This window comes from Rissa tridactyla, chromosome 11, assembly GCF_028500815.1.
Source record: "Rissa tridactyla isolate bRisTri1 chromosome 11, bRisTri1.patW.cur.20221130, whole genome shotgun sequence".
Taxonomy (NCBI): Eukaryota; Metazoa; Chordata; class Aves; order Charadriiformes; family Laridae; genus Rissa; species Rissa tridactyla.
In genome coordinates, this window is record NC_071476.1 from 17,389,459 (window position 1) to 17,412,567 (window position 23,109).

At 38.3% G+C, this 23,109-nt stretch overlaps 1 protein-coding gene across 3 annotated transcripts in view; it reads right to left on the reverse strand.

Annotated features, from left to right (window-relative positions):
• The window catches only part of SLIT3 (slit guidance ligand 3), a 519,652-nt gene that overhangs the window by 442,093 nt on the left and 54,450 nt on the right, over positions 1 to 23,109 (reverse strand). The window lies entirely within an intron of this gene.

Below are 23,109 nucleotides of genomic sequence, written 5' to 3' on the forward strand. Positions count from 1 at the left end.
TTTAGTCATTGCTAAGTAATGCTTCCATTAAGTCAAGGATTTTTTCAGCTTCCCATAGAAGCTGAGAGGGAGCACAGACAGGACAAGCTGACCAAAGGAATATTCCATACCATAGATGTCATGCTCAGTATAAAAATGGGCTTGGCCAGGGGCAGGAATCCACAATCACTGCCCAGCACAGGCTGGACAACTGATCACCAGGTAGTGAGCAATTGATTTATTTTTATTTTATCCATTCTCCTCCCCTATTCCAGGGTTGGAGTGAGTGAACAGCTGTGTGGTCCTGGCTGCTGCTTGGGATTAAACCACAAAAGGGTCAAAGCAAGAAACAGCACCAAATCAAACCCAGAAAAATCAAGACAATATTAGAGAACAAGTAGAAATATGAAAACAAGTCAAGGTACAAAAATATATATCTACTGCATCCTGTTTACAGGAACACAATTCCCTGGCTAACAAGTTGATTTGCCCAGCACTTACGAACTTCATCCAGGTGCAAGTGACAAACTCACCAGTACAGAGTCTTTTCCTCCATGCTCATTCAACAGTCCTGCTCCACCAATCTGAGAATGGAAACTGGCTCTAGCCTCTCTTCTCAAGGTCCTTCTTTCCATCTTTCGTGTCGGTGTCTTGGGGGAGTCATACACTGCTTCTGTGCTTAACAGTGCTTCCTCCAAGCCACACATATAAAAGAGTTCTCGTGATTTGCAACAACTGCTATTGAAAATTTATTATCTTTATCAGGAGTGATATGGAAATAGATCATCAACTACAACAAGAAGTTGTACACGTTTCCAGAAATGAGTAGAAAGTGGGAGTATTTGGGATGAATATGCCACGCAACAGCAGGGTTTCCATGAGGAGTCTCTGATGGATACTGACAGCAAGTACACTGAGCAGACCCACTGGGAAGTACTGCATGGTGCAGCTACAAGTACAGCAAGGTCACTACAGTGAAGCAAGACTGTATTTACAAACAGAAGCAGATTTTCCTTAGTTTTAAGGAGCACATTATCTGTTTTCTTCTATAACTCTAGTTCTGATCCCAGCACAGTTTCTTTAAAGGTGCAATTTACAGCCTATCTCTCTCTCTCTGAACTACAGTCACTCCTTCCCATTCTCCCTTTTGAAACTTTTGATTAGTTTCAAGCTACCTCTTTTCACATCAAATAGTTCCTCAAGCACACCTCTCCCTCCAGCAACTGAACTTCAGTAATCTCATTGCTTTGAAGACACATTAGTCTGGAAATTTAGCCTCCCTTTAAGAAGGCAGCCAATAGTAAAAACACACATGCTTTGCTACTAGAACAACATGATCTGATCTCTGACAACACAAGCCTTGCCCACCAGGAGTTAAAACAATTCTTTACAGATAAATTTCTGGAACATTAGCTTTTACACTTCCAATATGTTAATCGCCAGAAGACAGACCACACAGATCACAAAACGCAGTTGGACAGAGTTTTATAACTGTGCTGAAGTTTGATAGAGACAAAAAGTTACCATATTTATGCATTTGCTTTATGATTTGTGTTGTGCTGTTAAAACTGTTGCCAAAGCCAAGCCAGCTACATACATCCTCTCATTCCTCCTTAATACCTTCAGGGATCCCAAGAAACAAGTCATGTTCAAAACATGCATGAGTGCTTTACATATGGAGATCTTCAAAGATAGAAGATTTCTTACCATGTTCTTTGCACAACTTTCAGCAGTTGCACATTTCCTTTTCGTGTCCGAGTTGACAACAGGGAACAAGATGCCAGTTTTTTCGAGGCACAGAATATACTGCAAAGCTCTCTCACACCGTGCAAGCAGTTGTTACAGACCTAACTCTTCTTCCTATGTGAGATCAAAATATTTCACGCAGTACTACATGAAAACAATGTAATTAAAAGCATACTTCAAAGTCATTGTGTGTGCCAATCATTATGGTATTTGTAGATTTAAACTACAAGTCTCTTTTACATATCTGGGCATTTTTATGCTTTCATCTTGTTTTGAGAATGTAGAAAACTTGGAGTTGTTAATATATATATCCAGGTGGCTCTGCTACCTCTCCATCCTTTGAAGGTTGTCCCACAATTCCTACCTGTTCTTCCCTTTACTTCACTCCCAAAAATTTGCCAGAAGCACCAGTATATTGTGTCATTGGTTACACTGGAACACGTTCATCACCACAGCATAGGACTACCTCATCCTGACTCCAGTATTATGCGGCTAGACGTTCTTGTGGTGACCTCTTAATCCCTCCATTAAGATGCTAACATTTCTTCTGAAGCACCTTTTATATCCTGCATATCACACTACGCAAACAGAGTCCACAATGGAGGACAGCGCTGACAATACAGAACAGATCTGCACTTTATGCTTATCAATTCTATTCATCCTTTAGGAACAAGAAACACCCAAAATCCAGAGCCTCCCACCAAACCAGAGACCCAGATGTCACCACAGGTGAACAACTTCATTTCACTGCAGCTCCTGGCTATCGTTTATACTTCTAGTTTAACTGCTAGATGTTATTACTAGATGTGAAATGCTCATTTAGAAAATCCATGCTTTTCCATGAGAAAATATGTGAATCTCAAGCACTAACAACAGTCTATTAGACTTCTGATATTACTGCAGCCTAACCTTTCAAAAATATCATATCAAAACCAACATAGATTCATTCTGAATACTTTTTCTATGTTACTTAGACTTTCCACATGTGTGGGGGTTTTAAGGAATGCGAATGTGTCAGTATTACCACTGCAATGACTTTTTAAAGTGTGTCCTCCAGCCAAGAGCTTCCTGCTTCATGGAAGCTCTGAACTGGTCAGCAAATAGTCCCTCGTTTAAAACTGGGGCTTTGGCAAACAAAATTCTGAGCTTCCACCAGCAGATATTCAGCTCTGTGATGAATCACGGATGCTGCTGCTGCTTCTCATTGCTCTGTACAGAGAAGTGGGGGAAGAACCGCTCTGTGCCTAAAAGAACTCCAAGATCTAGACAGCATTTGGCATAGAAGTCTGCAAGCTTCTGTTTATTTACAGTGTTATTCTTGAAACATTAAACAGTAAGTGCTCTGCAATTACTAAAGAAATAGGCTGAAGAGATTAATTTAAACAACCAGATTAATACAACAAAGTATGATTACTGACATGTAAATTGCAGGGACTCACTTTTAGGGGAAGTTTTCTGTAACTTTCACGTAAGTAAAAATGTGGAATTGTATTTACTGAAAGTTGAAACACATAAGGAAATGAAAAATCAGAAGGATCAACTGGAAATGTCAACTGGAAAAGTATTGTGAGGGGAGGGAACAAGAAATAAATAAAAGAAGTCCAGTCATCAGAAAATAAATCAGAGTGCTACGTATAGCCTGACACAGGCTCTTTGGAAACAGTCTGACCAGCACTTCTTGTGGCTGCAGCTCTGGCCTCAGCAGCATTCACCATTTCAGCTGCCCTGGCCTTGGCTGCCATGCTGGAAGTACTGGCACATGTGACGGGGAAACAAGGCTGAATAACTTTAAAGTTAACCCAGGTAAAAGGACTTCACCCCCCAGACAATTCCTTCCCTGGGGACCACGCAGAGGAGCGAGTTCCACCAGCAGCTATCACAACCTGAGCTCAGGAACCACGGCCACTAAGAGTCACCACATGACACAAGACGCTGAACCCAGTCATTTAGACTGAAACTTTGGATAAGGAAGAATGGCAGTGAGTCTAGAGCTCTGGCTTCCCTTTGGGTCTGCCTAACAGAGAGCACCCACGCAGGTCACTTTGTCAGGGAAGAGATCCAGAAAAGGCCTGCCTAACTCCTTGCACTGTGGGTTCTTCTGGCAAGACAAGCTGGGACAATTAATCCAATCTGCAGCCTGTTCCTGCAGTAACTCAGAAGTATTAGGGGTAGATGAATGAGTCTGTGGCAAGAACCTGGTGTCAGCCACCACCTGCCTCAGGCACCAGTGTCCCACCTCACTCAGCTCATACCTTTGCCCCAGCGCTGGCCCATGGCCAGCACAGTGCCTTGGGAAACAACCGCACCAGCGCAGGACAAACCGCCTGTTTACTTACCTGAGGTGAATGAATAAAGAGGTTTGGTTTGAAAAACTGCAGCATCCCAGGACCAGGAAACTTCTCCTTGAGTGCACTCACAAATCACACCCACAGCAGGTCTGACCACTACAGCAGGTATTCACAACAGCTTGCCTCACATGAGAAAAATTCAATGCATTTTAATGTACTGAGAGGCATTTCAGTTTTCTACTTTGCTTTTAGCCCACAGTCATAACTAGCATCCTTGCAGAATATACTTTTGATACTTGTAAAAAATAAAAAGCTAAAATACTTTTCCCTATTCCCTCAATATGCCACGTGATTTCTTTCAATTTACAATTCGGAAAAATCAGTTTAAAACCATTTTGGGATCACTAATACATAAAAAGTACCCTTGCTGTCAGTAAATTCTGTAAGACAAAAATCAATGCTGATTCATGACAGAATTCTTTTAATCCAAGGAAAAAGCAGCCAACTATTAACTTTTCAGATTTCCTCAATATCTTCAGTGTTTAAATGCACTTGCTCCAGCCCATCTCTGTCCCCATGCGCTGCTTACAATGCACATGTCAGCAGCATTAATCCAATGGCACACTTGACACCAAAAAAAGTAATCTGCCTTTTCATTAGGGCTTTTTCTTTTTTTCCCTTCTCTTTTAAACAAAGTATGGCAACAATTTGATAGCCTAGCAGTGCTTTGCCCTCCTGAACCCTGGCAATGACCCAGAGGATTTGCACTCTCCTGCTAATCAGGAGTCTGGCTGTGGCCATTTCCCATGACATAGCTGAAATTCTCCACAACTTGCCCTCTCAACTTCACTAGCCAGGCCATACTGAAGCTATTTGCTGAATCCTCAGGCTGTCAGTCACAACACCCATCCCCAGACTCTGCTGCAACAGCACAGCAGTGTCAGGGCTGCAAACCTGCCTCACTTACTATTGACCCCCCATCAGAAGGAAAAATTCCCTCAGGGAAGCAGTTTCTTCTGTAGGGCTGCTGTTCTCATTGCAATAGTGCAGCAGAAGTAGCAGGTCCTCCTATCCAACACACACTTTAAAAGGAAATTAAGCATTTTATTTTGAATCTTAAATATAAAAAAAATACATACTCTATGCACATACTTAAATGAAATTTTAAAATTTCTACCTCAAGTTAATAAACCTAAAGCCTGCTTCTTTTACTGTGAGGGCGGTGAGCCCCTGGCCCAGGTTGCCCAGAGAAGCTGTGGCTGCCCCATCCCTGGAGGGGTTCAAGGGCAGGTTGGACGGGGCTTGGAGCAACCTGGGCTGGTGGGAGGTGTCCCTGCCCAGGGCAGGGGGTGGCACTGGCTGGGCTTTAAGGTCCCTTCCAACTCTAGCCATTCTCTGATTCTATTCAACAGTCTGGCTGCCATTCCAGGCTCACCTAACCTATCACACATCCTCTTCAGTGTTGCATAAACATGGCTCTGATTTAGTTTATTCTTTTCTATTAATATCAGAAACCATGGGAAAGATACAATCCAATTTCTGATCTGTCCATGTCTTTCCATTATGCCATAAAAAGTGGATGGTATTAGTAGCTTTGAAGAAAATTACAACAAAAATTAAACTTGCTTAGATCACTCATCCAGGTTTCACCATTTTAAAGTTGATAGTGTTTAACCAAGAAATTCCATCAAGGCAAGGCACAGCTAACAGCTATACACCTATTTTAAGATAAAATTACACACTGTCTATACACTGAGAGATTATTGAAGCACTGTAAAAAATTAAGATTTAAAACTGATGAAAAAACATCTGTACTTCAGGAACAGCAATGATCACAATTCAGTCTTTTAAAAGTTTACTTATTCTTCAACAATTTAAGACAATTCAAATAGTGTCTGATTTTCCTAGTGTTCCATCAAAAACCAGAAGCAGCAATTTTTAAGCCTACAAAAGCTTTCGTTCAAAAACTCCCAAGTATCTCAATAATAAGCTATTTACATAATATCACAATAATATAATGATCCCAAGGCAAACAGTAGCATTAGTGTAACACTTTTATAAAAATCTACAATAGTGTGCATATTTATAATGTTTTGTTTGTTGCACTACACATTGTTTTCATTTAGCATTACATTTTCTTGAAAAACAGTTTGCATGTCCATTCTAAGAAACGGTTTCCAAGAAAACTCAGCATCAGCACAACATGAAATATCAGTGATGGAAAAAAGTAGGTACTAAGAGGGTCAGTAGAATATATGCATAATGTGAAACAACCGTCACACAAAGATGTTCGGCTACCTAAAAAAAAAAAAATTAAAAAATCACCAACTCCTAACACCAGTACTAACAGTAAACTAACCCAAAGTTCCTCAGTTAAAAATGTCATCCAATTCTTTAGAACACAAGCCATTTAAATAACACGCTTACTTCAACAACTGAAAATTCCAATCAGGACACTGAGTCTTGCTCACCACATTCTAAAATTCTTTGCCCTTATCTGGTAATTCCTTGCCTTACTACCTGATAATTAATATTTGCCAACATGACTTTAAAAATCAGTCCAAGCACTCAACTGGCAGTTTCTCAAGAAATAGTTTTTCCATGCAAGATTTTTGTTTTCACAAGTTATTACCTAATAGAGTTGGAAATGCCGAGCAGAACAATGTGTAGATTTACAGCAGATGGACTGTGCAGACACCTAAACCAAATTCAGTGCAATACCATGTGATTGAATAGGCACGTAGAAACACACCTCTGCACAATTGTAGCATTTAGGCCCCAGTGGCTCTTCTGACTCTTTGTAACTAGGTAGATTCAAAACATGGACTTCAAGCTGTGTAAAAACAACATAAGACAAATTTTTTTAGAAAAACTTTTTTGTCTGAGTTGGGGTTTTTTTTGGTTGGTTGGGGTTTTTCAGCAGTCTCTTAAAAGTTTCAGAAGGACTGCATGTCTTCTCAAAATTTTATAATGATACCATTTATTGCTATTTTTTATTTCAGGTAGTTAAGTAATGCATGCTTTCATATTAGTTTACGGCGTGACCCACAAACATGGAGCGGCAGTAAATCAGCAGGCACTATACCAGACCAGTAATAAGGCAAATTTGCACTACACAGAGCCTCCTACTCAGAAATCCAGCGGGCCCTTGACCTGGCTCCTACTGGCGATTATTTAGTTTGAAGATACCAGAACTGCAAAACTACAATAAAACCACTGCCACAAGGATCCTCCTGCGATTGCTTCTTTCAGGCTGTCAGACATTGATTCTGGCCAACACTTTCGGTGTATGGACTGCTCCCTTGCCCTCTAATATTTTTATGTCCAGGCACAAGCAAAATAAAAGCTACCAATTTTTTCATACCTACATAAAAATTGGGGGGTGAGGTGGGGGGGTGGTGGCAGGAAGAGCCTCAATGCCCTATAAGAAGAGTCTGAACATATTTTTAGAAAGCAATGATAGCTGACAATACACAAAATATATGTTATCCATCCTTTTATTCAAATACTGAAGTGCGTTAGGGGTAAATTCAGGGTAAATAAGAGCATTGCACCTCAAATGCCATTTCTACATTTTCTCTTACATAAAATTATAAAATGTACAACTCTCTGAAATGTTAATTCTTAAATATACTGTTTTCAACAAGCATCATGCTAAAAACTGGGATGCATGGAATAATGAAAAGTTACTTCGTAAAACAAAGTTTCACAAAATCATTTGCAATCCCTTCAAAGTAACCAAGCAGCAAATAATTTAAGAATGAAATAATTAAGGATAATTATACTATCTGGAATTATTTAAGATAAAATTAACATTGACTAGAGTTCCTGAAATATCAACGCACTCTGTTTTCAACAGCCAGTCATTCATATACCGACAAAAAATCCCCACCTCACCTAGGTCTGTAATAGGGAGATAGAATTCTGTTACAGGGACACATAAGGAGAAGGCAAGAATTTTATAAATACAGTAGACCAGTTCAAATCTTTTTGTTTGTTTGTTTAAAAAAACAAAGAAAAAACCCAAACAAGGAATTTCACATATATGCCCTGAAGCAAAGCAGAGTAACACAGCCTTCAACCACCCTGAGGATGAGCTACTTCTCTGCATGGGGAGGAGAGCTACAGGGCCATGGGGTGATGCCTAGCTTCGCTCTATGGATATGTAAAGTGAGGAGCCACTAAATAACATTAAATGGTTTTACTCAACTCACAAACTGACTTTGTCTTTTCTTATAAAAAATTTTTTAAAAGAGAAAACCATTCAAGATACCTCATTTTTTCTTCAAAAAGAAACCTTTAATATTCAAGCACTTGTATCACACACATAGATTACAATTACTTCACATATTACCTATCACTGACATACCAGTCTAAGCAGCATAATTCAGTTTAGTTAATCCACATTACATAAATGTTAGGATTTTGGAATATTTTTGATTATTTTGTACACACATGGCTCCCACATGAACTACGTAAGAGGTTTTTTTGGAGAAAAAACCCACTACTTGGAAAAAAATAATCTTTTGACATACACATTTAAGTATGTAATTCAGTAACTGGATTAAGTTGAGTAACTAAAATTGAGCATTTCTGGAGGAACTACCATGAAGTCGTTCCCTTCAGTATCAGATTAATTTATAATCATGCAAGAAATAGTGTTCTATTTTCCTTAGCTGGAACTTTACCACAAGTTTCAAAATATGCATGCTGGAAATAACATGTTTTAATCTCCAAAACACCAAAGCATACACTTTATATTTTTAAATAAGCACACATGATATTAAAGATTACAGGCTCAACAGTATTTGTCTCCACAGGGTCATCCCAGCTCTGCCACTTCATCTCATTTTATAGATTGTTTGGACCTATTTGAATTTGCTCATCTTTTACTTTACTTACCAATCCCTCTTGTGACATCGGCCTAATTTTGTAGTAACTTAAAACACCTCTGAAATTCAGCATAGCCCAGTGGACATTAAGATAACACCTTCTTTTAACCACCCTTTTAAAATAGTTGGGATTTTTATGTAATTTAAATAGACTGCTGATACTGTAGTAACATTACCTTAGAGGCTGTTTGGAAATAAATTTGAACATTAATTCAAGATCATCAGATTAAGATCGGAAAGAGAACAATCACATTTCTGTAGTTGCAATCTGAAACTAAGTCAACGTAATTTAAATGCAAAGGCTATGTTCTTAGATACTGTGAGGTTGAGACCAATTTGCCCTTCTTTAAATTTTACTATTAGATATATACACAAAAATGATCAAGAGTAGAACTCAAAATCTTCGTAGATTCAGTAAAGTGTGTTCTGAAAAAAAATACAAACAACTGCTCTGTTTTCAATAATGAAAATCCAATGCTATGTGAAAAACTGCATATTCACATTATTGATATAGCCATGAGTGCCCAGACCACGGCCAGGAACCACAACAGGCTGGTAGCCAACTTGCAGCTGCCATCTTCACTGCAAGACCCCAGGAACCTTATGAGCAGTGCCAACCCCAAACATCTTTCTGGGGATCTGACAGATTTTCCTCCTGTACAAGGCAGGGAAACAGGGGTCCTCCAGAAAACAACCTAGAAACGTCTCTCTCCATGCCAAGTCCACTCTGAAAAGGCTACCAGGAAGGAAAACTCTGAATAAACAATATAAGCCATCTAATACTGTACTCCCTTTTTTCCTTTCCTTTTTTTTATTATTTTCTAGGAGAAACTGGGAAGCACCTATGTGCATAAGTTACCTAATAATCCTAACAGCCCACTACACAAGTAATTCTGTTTTTTACAAGGAGAATTTTAAGTAGAGCGGAATCAGATCACATTCAGGAAAAGGATATAGCAAATAACTTTCTCCCACAATGAGATGTTAACAAGATAAAATGTAAAAATACCAAACACCATGACACATCCTACCTCTGAAAAGGATACCAAAGTCAACATTACAAGCAGATCTGAACAGCACAATTTAGGGCAGGAGACAGCTAAAAATTACTTTCTTTAGCAACAGATCTTCAATTCTAGCTCCTGCTGATTTTCAAATTTTGTGGGAGTTGAGAACCCTCATCTCACACTGCTGCAAGATCCTGGTGATGAGCGCAATCTTGCACCTCTTAGGCACAGTATCTTCCAGCACCCACAAAAGTCCTCTCTACTACATTTAATCTTTAATTCAGAAGAGAAGGAAAGGAAAAAAAAGGAAAAAAAAAAGAATCTAGTATCCCATCAACAGTAACCGCCAAGCCTTGAACCAGCTAAAAGCTTCCAAACCATAGCATTAAATACTGTAAATAATATATTTAACCACAGAATATTTCAGGTTATATGGGACCTCTGGAGGTCATATGGTTCAACTTCCCATTCAAAGCACAGCCAGTTACAAAGCTAGATGAGGTTAATATGCTCTTTCCTTTCTTAAATGACAGCAATAAAACCAGAAAAATCTCCTTCTACAGGAGAAACTATTATGTCATCAAGCTCATTTGTTTCTAAATATTAAATCCTTAAAAATTAGGCACACTAGTGGGGAAAAAAAATAAACAACCCAGTGACTGCTCGTTCAAGACAAGCCACTACCTCTATTTCTACGACTAATCCCAACAGCCTGTACAGGTGAAGCTAGTTGTGTTCCACAGAAAGTTACTAAAAAAAAATATTCAGTCAAATATCTAAGTGTTGCATAACTCAAAAAGTGCAGTTTAAAGTTATACAGAACTATTGTCGCTGACTATTCAACTCAGCAGCAATTTTCAGTGTAGACATCCGCACCTCTAGCATCCCCAGCATTTGAACACTCACTGGTAACTGAAAGAGCTTCTTTCAGTATGAATATCTGAAATTTTCATAGATAAAAATTGCTTCCCCACAGTTTTGCACTGTTTTATCCTTTCAGGTTTTAGTCTTTCTTTAAGGGAATTGCCAGGCTTAAAGCCTAAAGAACAACTGACTTCGACGTTCTTTCTTCCAAACTGACCCTCAAATGCTGGTGTACACAAACGCAGAAAAAAGCTATAGAAACTCTTTACTTAACTTTTTTCTCTCATTTTCAAGTCAAGTGTCATCACTTTTCTATGCATCTTAGTATGCTCAATGTGCCTTAAAGGAAGAGAGAAATCCTTTTCCCCTTTCAATTTCTTTTTTTTTTTTTTTTTTTTTTTTTTTTAAAGGAAGGACTCTACAAAGTGAATTCATAGAATGGTTTGGGTTGGAAGGGACCTTAAAGACCATCTAGTTCTAACTCCCCTGCCCTGGGCAGGGACACGTCCCACCAGACCAGGCTGCTCAAAGCCTCATCCAGCCTGGCCTTGAACACCTCCAGGGATGGGGCATCAACAACTTCCCTGGGCAACCTGGGCCAGTGCCTCATCACCATTACAGTGAAGAATTTCTTCTTAATATCCTATCTAAATCTACCCTCCTTCACTTTGAAACCTTTACCCCTTGTCGTATTATTACACTCCCTGATAAAGAGTCCCTCCCCACCCTTCCTCTAAGCCCCAGGATAATAAAAAAAAAATATCAGACTGGTAACAAATAAGCCTCCACTTTTAAGCCACTCCACTTTTATACGTTCTGTAAAATTGTACGTATTTACATACACAATTTACAAACTTTAACTACAAAGTTTAAAATAATCTATCTCATATTTTTGCAAAGTTTGATGTCAGACACGAGGCCTGACAGTAAGCCACTGCTATCCACAGGCCAGGCAACCTAGTGATTGGGTCTTTGTTCATGCATTTATTTAGACACAAGGAAATTGGTTTACTTCATTAAATAGGAGCTAGAATAAGCTGCAGCTGCAAGAGAGTGAGGTGGTCCTCATTTTTAAAAACTAGCAATGCCATTTGGGAAAAAGAGTAACAAGCAGTGAAGAAAAATAATTCCCTTCAACCAACTGAAATACCAGTTTTGAAGATAAACTAGTGAAAAACCTGAGGCCAACAAAAAGAAACATTGTTTTCTTTTGAAGTTCACCACCAACTGGGGTGAGTGGCACGTTGCATTCCCCAGGCTTATGCGAAATTTGTTTCCTGTTGTGTCAGGAAAAAAAAATACCATTATTGCTATGGTCCCTCTGGAGCATGTAATTACTGACACATATAAATTACACTTTATCAAAATACTTGACAAATGTTGCCCTGAAAGTCAAAACTAAACAGTCTGAGCAATGTTAGCCTAATTCTGTTTTCATTATAGGCAGGACTAGTAGAAATGGAAACGCTGTACCATGCACATGCATTCCCCAGTCCTGCAACTAATGCCAAAAAAGAAAGACGGAGTTTCACTGGATAATAATTCCTTTAGGTGGGTTGTTGCCTTCTGGGGTAATACTTGCTCAGGCACGGATGCACCACTATGTCCTCTCAACAAACCCAGTAAAATGACGTTGCTACATTTACGTGTTTTATTGCAATGCAAAATCCTGGGATTGGAATTTCAAGTGTAGCTGTTGGCAGCCACCAAAGTACTTAATGCAGCAGAAGAAATATAAGGCCTCTAGAGTCAAGGAAGGGAAGTTGTTTAAGTGAAGTACCTCCTACTGACCAACAAGTGCCCAGATCAAATAACACCAAGATCAGACATCAGAACAGCTGCCACTTCTGAAAAAGCCCAAGTGCTAACAAAAACTTCACACAATATCCCGTCAGCTCTGCTCCCAATAAGGGAATGTAAGGTATGGGGCTAATCGAGCAATTATTGGGGAAAAAGTAGGAAAGGATGGTATGAGTAAAAGTGACTGAAGAAAAAAAAGGAAAAATCTCATTCTAATACTTTCAAAGACACAGTCACCACGTGCATGCACTGGTTGTAGAAAAATCAGTTTAGGGCTTGGAGATTGAGAACATTTTACTGCACTCAGCAACCTCCTTCACTTCCAGCAGTACAGAAAACATGCTGAGGCAGGCCTGACCCAGCGATGATTATCAGAACTAACACAATCGGGAGTTCTATTAATGTGATTGTTTGGTAGGAAACAAGATTATTCTCTCAACAAAAGAAACTAACTGTATAAGCATAACCTTTGGTTTCATATTGGATGCCTTATTTTTCAGTATTTTTCCCCTCACAGTTAAGCATTTGCATATCTTACATGTAAACCACTCAGAACGTTAAACTTAGCATTCCTTCATATATCAATAGAAAGGAAATAAATCCACATCAGCTGTTTCCTAAAGAAAATCTTTCGTAGATATATCTCTACTAACAGCCCATCAGGGAGTTTAACTGAGCAAAGCAAAAGACAGGTACTCAGTTCCAAATATACTTTGTTCGATTTTCTCAGTAGTATTTGCATTTTCATTGTAGAAAATCTCAAGCTTCAACAGTGGCAATTACCGTACATTTGAATAATCTCACTAACTTCCAAAGCATTATGTAAGGGAAACATATTACAAATCAGCTCATGGACTTTTTATAACACAAGGTGTTACAAGCCTTTGGTTTTCAGTATGTTACACTGCATTAAGAAATAAAAGCAGTTCAAAGGCACACCTTGAATGACATCCTTCACTTAGTCAGAGGAGTAACAAGATAATAAACTGCCCTTGCCAATCTATTCTTGTAGCACCATAACATTTAATGACTTGCACAAGTTATTTTAATTTTGTTTCATAAATAGTTTCTACTCTTGTAAGTTTTACAAGATGGACTCCACTTGGGACTTGAAACCGCATCAGACTCTAGATCAAATACCTCCTGGTTCAGCTCCACATTGACCCTTTTTGACAGGCAACACATACGCCTCAGGCTACAGTCCCACTGCTTCTCTCAGCCGATCTGAATCATAATGAAATCCTGGATCATTTATGACTGTATTTCAAAAGTAACCATAGTGCATTTAAAAGTAATAGCAGTACTCATTTTGGTGACCTTTAAGTGTCTGAAATACTTTAAACAGGCATGCCCTATTACCTCTGTGAAACATATTGAAAAGTTCCAGAAAGCCTAACTTAAGCTTCCCATTGTACACATTACAGATTTCAAGAATAAAATCAAATGAGAACTAAAACAAATAAGTGTTTGGTCTTACATCATTTTACCCACAAAAACCTTCACTCCCAGGGTGCCTGGAATCCCCAATAAGTCTCTGCAGGGGAAACCGCTGTGAACCAGCAAACAATAGAGGTAGATGCCAGAAAACGGGTGATGGGAAATGGCCTTTTGTTTTTGAAGTTGCTGATCAAAATCAAGCCTTCATGCGCAGTGCTTATAATTTAACCCTCATTAGTACCTCTAGAACAATGATCATGTCCCCTACTTCCACCATCCACTTGCACACCAAAGGAAACTCCCAACATTTGCAACATATTTCCAAAGTATTTGAAAGGACTTTTACAAGACAAGTAATGTAAACTAGCCTTTAACCTCAGGATGACAGCCTATTATGGAAAGCAATGAAAAATATTTACGTTATCATTACTATATTCTTCCTGTTACACAGATGATATGTCTGCGCTTCGGGTCACCAGTTCAACCTGTTCCTACATTCACCTTGTGTGAGGAAAACAGTCTCAAACATGACAATAATGCTAAACACTCCCATTCTAATCTCCTGTTGCCCAAAAAATAAGTTATGTTTATTGTGCATTTTTTCCTAGTTGCAATAATGAAAATTCACACGTGAATGTGCCACTGCTCATTCTAACTGGGGTCAGGACTCTGGCAGCTCTGGACCATTTACGAAACCGAGCATTCAGCAACATGCTTTTCAGCTCCTTTCAATGTCCAGCCAATGGGGAAAGTGCAAAACAATTCACACGTCAATTAACCAATTAAGAAGTTTTAAAACCAGAAAAGCAATATCCATATAGCAATAAATTATGTGCAAGTACTGCATGATGTGGTGACACTTGCAGACTAGCTATAGTAGCAAGGCCAAAAAGCCACGTTAACAAAGCAAATGCAGTAAATTTGAAAGATGAACTTCGAGCATGCGGAGGGGGTTATTCAGTTTCCAGAGAAGAAACTGCCTACAAACCATCAGGTCAGAATACCTACAGTAATAATACACTTGCAGATAGAACCTAACTATTCTCTAACAGCATTCTATACAGCTATTCAATCCTCTGTCGAGTTTAACAAAAGCAGCCCGTGGCTTCAAGAGCCATGACCACCCTTCAGGGCCACCAGCCACAACGCCCCCCAGCCTCGCCATCCCCACAGCTCAAGCCAGAGGAACCAGAATACAACACCATAGGGAGCCACAATGCTTGAACTGGTGCTAACAGAAGCAAAAGAGCAAAGTTCTGAAGACCCATGTAAGAAAATGGTAAACCAATAATGCCCACCCACAATTACTGTATTTTGAGAACTCTGTAATGGCTCTGCTACGTGAAAGCCATCATAACAAGCAGAGTCACTGTGGTGTTTTAACTTGTCACTCCAAACAACGCAGCGGAAGCCTGTTAAAAAGGACGCATTTCAGAATTGGCAGAGCACACATAACCACCCTCAGAAACCATGTCTCCAACTTCCTAGGCGATGACTAACCATGGAGCCCCAATCGAGTCAGCGGTGCTGCAACTCACTTAAAGCAGCAAAATTGCCTGCAGAACTTCAGAAAAGCCTAATTTTGCTAAACATCTCCAGGATGTTCTCAAATATCCTAGTTGTGGAGAAAAGAATGAACTCTGATGGGAATTAAAGTCTGATGGGATAGAGTGACTACATACTGAATTTTGTCAATATTCCTTTTTTAATACTAAGAATAAGAAGAATTTTAAGAACCATCAGAAACTATTTACAACAGTCCTGTTAATGTAAAGTCCTGGGCTGGACTTAGTAAGTTTGCAAGGCTGCTATTGATGTTAGTAAAATAAACTAAGCATTTTCTCGTTCAGGATTGTCTTGAGCAGGCAATAACAGTAGAATCATTTTTAATATGTTATCTCCAAGACATATGATTTGAAACTAGAATATGTTTGAGAGTGCTTTAAAAAAACCCTACATTCAGGAAAGCTGACATGCAGCAACATGGTTAAGGCTATCAAACAACGTAGTGGCAAATTAATCTCACAAATTGGGAGCCTCCCGATTTCCTAAACGGAACATCAACCAAAGGAGCATGTCACCTTTCGAATAGCATAGGAAAAAACAGTGACAGTGAAAGGCAGTAGTTACTCAGCTAATAAAGTAAAACTACTGATTTCCAAAGCAGACTCACGCTTAATCTGCATGTGTGGTATTTCTTCTGGAAATGCATAATCTTTTGCCACAAACTCCCTCAAATAGCTTAGTAATAAGATGACCTGATCAGAGAAGTTGGCAATAGATGTCTTCTAAGAAGACAGACGCCACTAAAACCCAGAAGTAATTTTTGCAAAGAGCACCCTTTCTTCTCCAATCATGCCTATTTCCCCTAAGAGGGGAAACAAGACATCTACACAGTATAATTTTAAATAACTAATTTCACACAGGGGAAAAAGCAGCATTGAGGAGGGATCCTTCTGGCTTTTTGACATGTCTTCATTTGTTTTCTACACTCACAATAAAAAAATCTTTTATTCATATTTTTAAAATTAATCTTCTGCACTAATTTAGACAGGAAAAAATCCTTAGACTCCAAATACAACTGGTGTATTTGTCTTTAAAAAAACCAATTTGCTACATACATTATTTACAACCAGAGCCAAAAAAGAAGATATAAAACTACTTCAGCTTGATAAATGGTGTAAATGTCATGCAGCTATCTGCAGCACAAGCCTCTGACCTAATGCACATCTTTCTCAAGCCAGAAGTGCACCCTAGAGACCAGCAAACACTTACTGTAATTATTTACTGTCTTCTAAAAAGACCTGCTGTGATCCATACACAGTAAAACTACAATTATTGGATGTGGATAAAACCACAAAAACACACTGTTACAAGCCCATCCTATTTTGTCATGGCAACACCATAACTCAAACTCATGTAACAATTGAATTGTCAGGATCCAGCTTTAATGTGAAATGATAATGGAGCTTTAAGTCAGCAATCTGTGAGATCTTTCTTTCTAGAAAGAGAACAAACAGAAAAACAAAGAGGACGCTAAGAAAATTTATGAACTGGTTGCTTTTCCAAACACAGCTTCTGATGACATCCACGAGATAAAAGCCTCCGAATTTGATCAGGAGTCATGATTCGATACTTGGAGCTTGCTAAGGATCAGCCTGGAAAGGAGAGTTTACCAGTGACAGTTCTAGTAAGGCTTTCAGCAGAAAATTCTTGGCAAATCATATGCATGTGAAACAAGCTCCTCACTACATTAAACATCTTCACTATAAACGCACTCAAAGGAAAGCAGACATTGGTAAAAATCTAATACACACTACACTTGTCAAATTCAAACCAGGAGACACTGACTTACACCAGCCAACTTCTGTCTGCAGGCATAGTGGGCAACAGAACAACATAGTACCTATCGCACAGTGAATCCAGAAGTTAAGTACACCTTTATATTCATGTTTAACAAGGTCAGCTTCAAAAGAAAAACAGGAACTAAGTAGTTCCAGCTACTCCTACTAGGAATTATCTAATGGAACTACTTACACAAAATCAAATATACACACTGCCACTGCACCAACACTAAAACCATAAGGAAGCAGACAAATCAAGAGAAGAGATGAGAAATAGCAATAAATTATAGCAATAAAACTAAAAGCCAATATGATAAACAACTAACCAGACTACACAGGTTTTCAGTGACTACTAAATTTATCATTAAAATTGCTTTTAAGTATGCACATCCATATAACACACATTTCTCACCAGTATTCATGGCCTACGAATTACAGGATAGACCATTATTTCTATGCAGTTTTAATGTGGTTTTAATACCTAGCTCGAGGAGAAAAAAATTGGGCAATGAAGGTATTAAAGTCAGCAAAAATAATAAAACTTTGCCTGAGAAAACCTTCAGAAACATTTGGTATATTTTGTGTGTGTTTGTGTAGGCACACTTTCTTGTTTCTAATCTACCCTTGAAAAAAATTAACAACAACAAAGGTCAAACAGATACTCAATTTTTACTGGTGCCCCTCCAGGTATCACACTTACATTTACTTATTTGACTGTTTTACAGTGCTATATGTACCTTATTAGCTATTGATGTGCATTTATTGCATACCAAAGTAGAAAACTTTGATGATCTAATACAATGCTGAGCTGTGATCATAGAAAGCAGATGAGATTCACATCAGTGTTTTAATAAACTATAAACAAAGTGGGAGGTACATAGTTTTGAGTAAGAAAATATTTGAAAAGTTAATTATAATCATATAAAAGAGAATTTAAATTTCAATACAAATGACAGTGGATGAGTGCAAGTTCGCAAAGTTCCACATATTAACCTCTTCCATCCTTCCAAAAGCAGTTCTAGATTGAGGCAGATGCCAGATAATTCCTGACAACCATTAACCTAAAGGAACAGCGTGATGGGGCAAGGTTGAGCACAAGATTCCCCCTATCATTTATGCAGTTAGCTAAGTAGCCCCTTTTCCCCCATTTACTTTTTTTTTTCTTACTCCATCTTTGAACACTGAAGTGTTACGTTTCCCTTTCCATTTTTTTTAGTGAAGTGTTACCTAATTGAGTAGCACTTTAGAAAGCAAAACATAATTACTGATAGCACCACTGACTACCAGTGACTGGCTGTCACCAATGTTACCCTGGGAAACGTTAAGTTAGAATTAAGAGACACATACATTGATAGGAAACTATGAGACTGCTTATAAAAATCTTACGTTTTCATGACTGAAGTTGCATGACCTCAAGCTAACAAATCAAATAACAGCATCCAAGCTTTGTTCATAATGTATTTACTGCAAAATGTTTTTCCTCAGTCTAAAATTCAGTCTGCTTCACTACACACGAGCTATTTGGCACGACATATTGGACACGTATGCAAAAAAGCAGTTTCCTCTTTCTGCCTGAACATAAAGAAACACTTTTTTACTGTGAGGATGACTGAGCACTGGAGCAGGTTGCCCAAGGAGGCTGTGGGAACTGGAGGCTGTTCCCAGAGATATTCGGAAAGCCACCAGGACACCAGCACCAGCCTGCTCTGGGTGACTGAGGGATGCGCTCCTCCTGTCTGAACTCGCTGAACTTACATGTTGGGGTGTTGGCGGGGAGCCAGGGGGGAGCGGGGGGAGAGTAGTTTCCCCCTTTTGTTTTGTTTTTAAAGATACTTAAGTACCTCATGGACCACTAGCATACTTGGCCTTTAGTGAAAAGCAGATACACTATGATCATTTTATATACCATCTGTGCACACGAAGGAAAGCTCATGATTCCATCACACACAAAGCTATGTTTACAAACTTTGCTGATAAATTTCACAAGTTGCTATGGATATTAGATAATAATTATCTTGTGATCAAAACATGGCTTTATAGCTGTTGAATTGCATAGTTTGGTTTACTATATTTTTTCAGTGCATTTAATCACTTGCATTAAAATTAATATTACTTTTTACTTTATGGCTAGTAAATAATACTTGAAACTACACAAAAAGTATCTTTGTTTCCATGTCTCAATTTATTTGCAAGAGCCTTTTCCTTGATTCAGTTTTCTCATTAAAAGTGCCTGCAGTTTGAATTATTAGAGACTTAATTATTAATCCCAGATAAAACGTTTAAGAAGCTTTAAAACCAAGGAAATCAAGGCAACAGAGTAATGGCAAATATTTCCACTAAAGAATCCAATCAAGGGTTCGTTCACCATCCAATTTAAACTTAGAACTCTTATCTAAACTAAAGCAAACAAAATCCGCAAGTCTCAAAGCCACTCTTTCTAGAAGAAAAGGCTCAAAACCTTATGAGAAACTCATTTTGTGGGACGTTTCACATTCCATCTAAAGTTTATTCCCTTATATATATATTCCTGCTTCTAATATCAACCAGATGTGACAATGAAGTCTAAGCTGCGCTGTAAAAGATGCAAGCATAGCCTGTAGCTCAGCATTTCAGGAGAAAGTTGGAGAAAAAAGGCAAAGGTACCTGGAGCTGAGTGATTAATTGAGGAAGTAGTTACAATCTGAGAAACATTCTAAATTAAGTTTTATTAGTTATTAGAAAGAGTGCATTTCAGTGAAAATGCAGAGTGCCTTGACATAAATACACGATGGTAACACACAAGGAAGCTATCCCACGCTGTGCAAAGAGTGCGCATATGGAACAAGAGAAGAACCCAACATCACCAAACAGTTTGTTCTCTCGCTTTTCAAGCACAGCATTGCCAGGAAAATGTAATGTTCTACATTTCAATTTCCAGCAGCAACAAGACTGGAAAGACTTTGCCGATACTGAACTACATGAAAAAGTTTGTTCCTTTACTAAACTCACAGTCAGATTTCAGCCCCACTGACAGAACACTAAGAAGAGTCCTCACATCTGTTTTGCAACCTTTAGTTATTACTGAGACATTAACTGCTCTTCCCTGAAACCCTCCAGCCCACAAAATTCCTCCATTTTTAAACAGGTCAGTCACTCCATCTCCAACAAATTCTATTAATGCTAAGATATATGCCCAACTTTCACACTATTGTCAAGTTATCAAACTTAAAATGTCACCTTTGTGTTGAGTTCTATATTTAAAAAAAAATTTAATCTGGACCTTCGTTAACTAAATTGTAGACTGTTATGACTGACTTCACATCTGTTACAGAAAGCAGCTGTAAGAATCACTGTTGATTTCATCTGTTATTTGCTATGTAGACAAGACTAGGGGCTCTTCATTTTCAACAAGTAAAATCAAATTTTCCATTTTGAGTATACTACATGGAAATATTTAGTTGTTCTTCAGTTCTCATTCTGCATCATTTGAGCTGAAGCAATCTTAACAATTAACACACTCAATTTTGGACTTTCTACATTATCTGGATTATAACTGTCAGAAAATAGTAATATAATAGACTCATAGCTTAGTAGCTCAGAGTCACCAGTTTGAAAGTATGGCAGGAGAAAGAAGCGTACCATGGAAAATAAAAATTAAGATCAGTATTATATACAGTTTTTAATATTCATTTTAATTCACTCATCGTAAATTCCACAGAATTACACCACCCATTTATCAGTCCCTCTTATCAATTTTTGCTTCACTGTTATTCCCTTTCAACACTTTCTCAACTATGCTTTCTTCTTGAAAGGCTGGGTCAGAGCAGCTGCAGGAGAAGAATGCAAGCATCATGCCTCGCCACTGAAGCGTTTTCCCTAAAAAGCCAGTTGTGAGCAATGGACTGGCACTCTTGCATTTAAGCAAGTCATAACAAAAGTGAGAAAGAACAACTCTTAGATTTCCTATCAGTAGGACCAAGACAGTGGCACAAAAAAACCTGACAGTAACCTTCTTAGACACCTATTTTTATTTTTCCTCAAAGTATAAACATATATGCGGGGTGGGGCGTGGGGGTGGATTTTTACAAATTCTAGTGGGTAGGAAGTTTCTTTCTTATCCCATCACTGAAAAACGTAAAACCAAACTGCATTTGGAACCATAACAGTTCACTTAGCTAAAATTTATTTACTTAAAATATTCACTATATTTATACAACACTTGTATCTTCAAAAGAAAAAGCAAGTTTCTACTGACAAACAGGGCTAAAGTGATCTATCTAAAGCACTATTAAACAGTAAGCAAGACTTTGAATGAATGTCAGTGAATAAAGACAGATATTTCAACAGCATCTGTTGGGAGGCGTGACAGAATACAGCATTCATATTAATCATTGTTTTTTGTAATTTTATTACAATCCTTATATTCTAAACCCAAAATTATTACCTCTTGCTTGTAAGGACTATAATGTATCACGATTACACGATCTACTAAAAGATACACTCTGGTATTGAAAAGCCTCAGTTACATTCCCTTAGTTTCTGCATGTAAGGCTCCTTCAGACAGATGCACACGAGTTACCAACACACACGACCTTCCCTCGAAACCACAAATTACCAGGCAGCGCCTTTCACCTTAACAATAGCCATGTACAATGCAACCACTCACAGAGGAAGTTTCAACCTGTTAAACTGGAGTTTGTATTAGTGGATAAATGCAAACTCTATGAAGATTTTTTCATCTTGAAAGCATCACCATTTCCTTGGACAACCAACATACATGAAGCAACTCTTCTATAATGGTATCTGCAAGTAAGTACACAGCTCACACTTAAGACGAGTTTCAAGATACAGAATTTCAAAAACATGCAAAGAACATGAGGAAATACAACCAAATCACTCAGCCCTAGCAAATCCATTGAGTAAATATTTTCTAGTGCATTCAAAAGCTGCAACAAAGCCTGCAAAAACAAATCTAACAAAGACTTTTCAAGCACGTTTTGAGATTAAGACAGCTATAGTTTGTATTTATCTTTCTATATTTTTTCATCTTCAGAACTTTGTCATTCACTTATTTGTACAGTTTTTCGTGAGCAATTTCACACAACAGTACAGAAATTCTCCAAAACTGTACCAGTATCACTCCCTGCACACTGTCCAATTCGTTTGCTTTTAGAACATCAACAAAGAGCCTATTATTTTTTTTAAATAGTCATCTGATTCCAAAATTAATCTTCACCATCACCATGTGTTTTATATTTCCACAGGAAGAAATAAAATTCACAGCACTGCCTAAATGGTTTGCTTGGTTGCATACAGTTCAACAACAACTATAAAAACCCTACTTGGATGTAGCAACTTTTCAACAATCCTGTAGAAACGTTACAATTTCACTAGCCAAATCAGAAATCCTACTGTCGGGTCTTCCATATATAAACACAAGCACAAAACCCACCAGTTTTACCATGTAGCACATCTTTCAAAAAGACAGACTGGACCACGACTTTAAAACTTTGGCAGGATCTAGAAGGCTAGTTCAAACAGCTTTTGACCACTCCTTTAAAAAGGCAGATGACTTTTCTTGGTAGTAACTGTGAAGGCACCTGCTCATCCATTTTATTTCTATTCACTTTTAAAAAAAAAAATTTACAAATTATCCAGTCAATGTGCTAGCACCACTCTCTCCCTGACCCCACCAAGAAAAAATGATGCCAAGCTCATGTTAGTCTTCTCTTGCTGTCCAAACTGGTCTTGAGGCCATCTATACACCTTATAA